At 38.7% G+C, this 6069-nt stretch overlaps 1 protein-coding gene across 1 annotated transcript in view; it reads left to right on the forward strand.

Moving 5' to 3' along the window:
• LOC145445031 (tripartite motif-containing 13-like) overlaps window positions 1–6069 on the forward strand; it is a 412502-nt gene that overhangs the window by 38386 nt on the left and 368047 nt on the right. The gene's annotated exons all lie outside the window — the stretch shown is intronic.

A 6069-nucleotide genomic window follows, 5' to 3' on the forward strand; every position in this document is an offset into this window, starting at 1 on the left:
GAAACTGGGCAGTCAACACAATAAGCCTTTTCACATGGAGCAATTTGGTATCACGACACACCTGAACGCGCCATGAGATTTCCAGTTGATCGGTTATGTGTGACAGATTCGAGAGAATACTGAGTCCGTCGTCATGGCTGGAGATTTTGTCATGCGTTTTGGCGTGAGTGTAGTCACTCGTCTTTGGAGCAGGGTATTTCCTGCTTTGTCGTGAGAAGTAGGGAAGATCGCTGGCCGGGAAATGTTAGCAACTATAGTATATTTCAACTGATCGGCGAATTTTCAAGAATTTGACACGATATATGCTTACTGTGCAGGACCAATCTGGTTTTAATATACTCCAATGATCATATACGTTTATATAGATGTAAATTAAAACATTTGTAAGTCCGACACGATGTCCAACTATCACTTTGAAATTGCCTTATCATTACGCGTAAATTACGAATACCAGCAGCGCGTATGTACCATTTTCAAAGTTTGTTTAGCAACACCCTCGATTGTTTCCCGAGGGCCAATCTAGTTTTAATATACTCAAATGATCATATACGTTGAGATAAAAATAAATTAGGACATTTCTAGGTCCGACATGATGTCCAACTATCCCTTTGAAATCGCCGTATCAATATTCTACGCTAAATTGCGATTACCAGCAGCGCGTATGTACCATTTTCATAATTAATTTAGTGTCACCCAGAACCGTTTCCCAATGACTACTCTAGAAAATTTTAGGCCCGACACGATGTTGAAACATGAATTTGAAGTGAACCGATCATTAGATGACTTGGATTGTCGGCAAAACATGAGCGGTAATCGCAATCATGATAAATCCTGTGTTTGGACAGCGATTTACCGCTCATACTTAGCCGACAATCCAAGTCATATAATGATCGGTTCACTTCAAATTCAAAATGGTACATACGCGCTGCTGGTAATCGCAATTTACGTGTAATGATACGGCAATTTAAAAGTGATAGTTGGACATCGTGTCAAACCTAGCAAGATTTTAATTTACTTTCATGTCACAGTAGGCTACAGAATCAGATGAGTATATTAAAACTAGAGTGGTCATCGGGAAACTGTTCTCGGTGAAGTTAAATTAACTTTGAAAATGGTACACAGGCGCGGCTGGTAATCGCAATATACGCATATGGATAGGCCAATTTCAAAGTGATAGTTGGACATCGGCTCGCACCTAGAACTGTCTTAATTTACTTTCATATCACAGTATATGATCATTGGAGTATATTAAAACGAGATTGGTGCTCGTGAAACTGTTTTGGGTGACACTAAATTAACTTTAAAAATGGTACACACGCGCTGCTGGTCATCGCAATTTACGCGTAATGATAAGCCAATTTCAAAGTGATAGTTGGACATCGTGTTCGTGTCGGACCTAGAAAGATTTAAATTTGCTTTTATCTCGTGGTATAGAATCTTAGATGAGGATATTAAAATCAGAGTGGTCCTCGGGAAACGGTCCTGGATGACATTAGTTGAAATTTGAAAAAGGTGTAGACGTGCTAGTCCTCAGCACAATTCGTACATGACTTTTTTCGAGGTAAATGTGGTTTCTATTGACTTGAAGCGATAGACTGCTAATTTTGTAAGCTATATATCCTAGTAGAGAAACATTTATATTAGTACTTCTATTCTATATTTATCACATTTTGCATTGCTATGTTCATGGTGGATCAATTTTTACTTCCGTTTATATGAAAATCGTGCTACGATGATAGCGGTTGTCAATGCGTCATGTGAAAACCCAACTTGCAAATCACTCGGCAGATCCCGGGACTTTTACTACTGAAGCGTGAGAGTAGGTCAGCCGCTTCGCTTCATTTGACTTTGTCGTGATAAAGTCGAGACTCATGTGAATAGGCTTAGACTTGGACTCGACTCGAGTCATATTACCATGACTCGGACTCGACCCTCGGCTCGGTGACTTGGACTCGGACTTGACTCGGTGGTGAATTGAAAATGACTCGACTTGACTCGAGTCAAAACTATAAAAGTGAGATTGACTTGTGACTCGGAGCCTTGTGACTTGGTTACAACCCTGGTCTAGGGGTCCACGTTGTCCAAATATCATATGATCGACCGAAATCCTCATCGGCATCGCTCTATCAAATATGATGAAACTGACGTTTGGAAAGTATCCCGCCGGCCATTTGACAGTCGACGAGCATGTCCAGTGTCCACATTCAAGTCGAAATACAAAATACTAAATAAATATACTAGTCATTCCTCAAGATTACCGGACCATGACCTGAGCTATCGATCTCGCCTTCCATTCCATGACATGCCACCCTATTTTTACTGCTGTCATCTGGGCCGAATACTTGCATGAAATTTCCTACGCGGAGAAAATATATGACCTACCATTACCATTTTTAACGAATTGCCTTCGGAAGGATGAGTTATTACCTTTTCTGGATTCAATAGTGGTATAAATTACATACCAATATGAAATATCTTATTTCCAGCCGAAATTTGTGTGATGTGATCGCATTTCCACCAATACACCATTGCTTCGATCAATTTGACCCTGTCAATATATCTTATCGGTAGGGACACTTATACTTTGTTCCGAAAGATAAGTTATACCTTTTCTGAATCTAATAGTCGTCTATTTTACACCCAAACTGGAGAGAACTTATTTTGAGGTACACAAGTAACCCTAAAATCCAACTGAATACGTCGGATCTGATCGCTACAAAAGGCAATTCACAATCGCTTCACGCAATTTGACCATGCCAATATATGTTATCGGTAGGGTAACTTATACTTTGTTCCGGAAGATAAGTTATACCTTTTCTGAATCTAATAGTCATCTATTTCACACCCAGACTAGAGACAAGTTATTCCGAGGTACACAAGTAACCTTAAAATCAACCCAAATATGTCGTATCTGATCGCCACAGATGGCAATTCACCATTGCTTCGATCAATTTGACCATGCCAATATATCTTGTCGGTAGGGTAACTTATACTTTGTTCCGGAAGATAAGTTATACCTTTTCTGAATCTAATAGTCATCTATTTCACACCCAGACTAGAGACAAGTTATTCCGAGGTACACAAGTAACCTTAAAATCCAACTGAATACGTAGGATCTGATCGCTAAAAAAGGCAATTCACAATCGCTTCACGCAATTTGACCATGCCAATATATGTTATCGGTAGGGACACTTATACTTTGTTCCGAAAGATAAGTTATACCTTTTCTGAATCTAATAGTCGTCTATTTTACACCCAAACTGGAGAGAACTTATTTTGAGGTACACAAGTAACCCTAAAATCCAACTGAATACGTCGGATCTGATCGCTACAAAAGGCAATTCACAATCGCTTCACGCAATTTGACCATGCCAATATATGTTATCGGTAGGGTAACTTATACTTTGTTCCGGAAGATAAGTTATACCTTTTCTGAATCTAATAGTCATCTAATTCACACCCAGACTAGAGACAACTTCTTTTGAGGTACACAAGTAACCTTAAAATCCAACTGAATACGTCGGATCTGATCGCTACAAAAGGCAATTCACAATCGCTTCACGCAATTTGACCATGCCAATATATGTTATCGGTAGGGTAACTTATACTTTGTTCCGAAAGATAAGTTATACCTTTTCTGAATCTAATAGTCATCTATTTCACACCCAGACTAGAGACAAGTTATTCCGAGGTACACAAGTAACCTTAAAATCCAACTGAATACGTCGGATCTGATCGCTACAAAAGGCAATTCACAATCGCTTCACGCAATTTGACCATGCCAATATATGTTATCGGTAGGGTAACTTATACTTTGTTCCGAAAGATAAGTTATACCTTTTCTGAATTTAATAGTCGTCTATTTTACACCCAAACTGGAGAGAACTTATTTTGAGGTACACAAGTAACCCTAAAATCAGCCTGGATATGTTGTATCTGATCGCCACAGATGGCAATTCACCATTGCTTCGATCAATTTGACCATGCCAATATATCTTGTCGGTAGGGTAACTTATACTTTGTTCCGGAAGATAAGTTATACCTTTTCTGAATCTAATAGTCATCTAATTCACACCCAGACTAGAGACAACTTCTTTTGAGGTACACAAGTAACCCTAAAATCCAACTGAATACGTCGGATCTGATCGCTACAAAAGGCAATTCACAATCGCTTCACGCAATTTGACCATGCCAATATATGTGCCTATGCCAAACTATGCCAAAAGAAGTTGTCTCTAGTCTGGGTGTGAAATAGATGATTATTAGATTCAGAAAAGGTATAACTTATCTTCCGGAACAAAGTATAAGTTACCCTACCGATAACATATATTGGCATGGTCAAATTGCGTGAAGCGATTGTGAATTGCCTTTTGTAGCGATCAGATCCGACGTATTGAGTTGGATTTTAGGGTTACTTGTGTACCTCAAAATAAGTTCTCTCCAGTTTGGGTGTAAAATAGACGACTATTAGATTCAGAAAAGGTATAACTTATCTTTCGGAACAAAGTATAAGTTACCCTACCGATAACATATATTGGCATGGTCAAATTGCGTGAAGCGATTGTGAATTGCCTTTTGCAGCGATCAGATCCGACGTATTCAGTTGGATTTTAAGGTTACTTGTGTACCTCGGAATAACTTGTCTCTAGTCTGGGTGTGAAATAGATGACTATTAGATTCAGAAAAGGTATAACTTATCTTTCGGAACAAAGTATAAGTTACCCTACCGATAACATATATTGGCATGGTCAAATTGCGTGAAGCGATTGTGAATTGCCTTTTGTAGCGATCAGATCCGACGTATTCAGTTGGATTTTAAGGTTACTTGTGTACCTCGGAATAACTTGTCTCTAGTCTGGGTGTGAAATAGATGACTATTAGATTCAGAAAAGGTATAACTTATCTTTCGGAACAAAGTATAAGTTACCCTACCGATAACATATATTGGCATGGTCAAATTGCGTGAAGCGATTGTGAATTGCCTTTTGTAGCGATCAGATCCGACGTATTCAGTTGGATTTTAAGGTTACTTGTGTACCTCGGAATAACTTGTCTCTAGTCTGGGTGTGAAATAGATGACTATTAGATTCAGAAAAGGTATAACTTATCTTCCGGAACAAAGTATAAGTTACCCTACCGACAAGATATATTGGCATGGTCAAATTGATCGAAGCAATGGTGAATTGCCATCTGTGGCGATCAGATACGACATATTTGGGTTGATTTTAAGGTTACTTGTGTACCTCGGAATAACTTGTCTCTAGTCTGGGTGTGAAATAGATGACTATTAGATTCAGAAAAGGTATAACTTATCTTCCGGAACAAAGTATAAGTTACCCTACCGATAACATATATTGGCATGGTCAAATTGCGTGAAGCGATTGTGAATTGCCTTTTGTAGCGATCAGATCCGACGTATTCAGTTGGATTTTAGGGTTACTTGTGTACCTCAAAATAAGTTCTCTCCAGTTTGGGTGTAAAATAGACGACTATTAGATTCAGAAAAGGTATAACTTATCTTTCGGAACAAAGTATAAGTGTCCCTACCGATAAGATATATTGACAGGGTCAAATTGATCGAAGCAATGGTGTATTGGTGGAAATGCGATCACATCACACAAATTTCGGCTGGAAATAAGATATTTCATATTGGTATGTAATTTATACCACTATTGAATCCAGAAAAGGTAATAACTCATCCTTCCGAAGGCAATTCGTTAAAAATGGTAATGGTAGGTCATATATTTTCTCCGCGTAGGAAATTTCATGCAAGTATTCGGCCCAGATGACAGCAGTCTATTTTTGTCGTTTGCTTTTTCGATTCTATCTTCTTTTACTTTTCGTTCAGTGTGCAGGCCTCCTTTTTACTTCGCCTTTACGTCGTGGGTGTCTGATTCCTAAGACTACTCCAAGTCGTTTCGACACATTCTAATCTTTTCATTGTGTCGCATTTTTGTGGTGTATTGAACTGATAAAAGTTGCTAAATAAACCGAATACGGAATACGAATTTAGCCTTTTGTGTCCGAATCATAGTGGGTGGTGATGCGTGACTTGTCATAGCAACGTAA

This window comes from Botryllus schlosseri, chromosome 8 (assembly GCF_051294905.1).
Source record: "Botryllus schlosseri isolate E-star chromosome 8, Bs_hap1, whole genome shotgun sequence".
NCBI classification, from domain to species: Eukaryota; Metazoa; Chordata; class Ascidiacea; order Stolidobranchia; family Styelidae; genus Botryllus; species Botryllus schlosseri.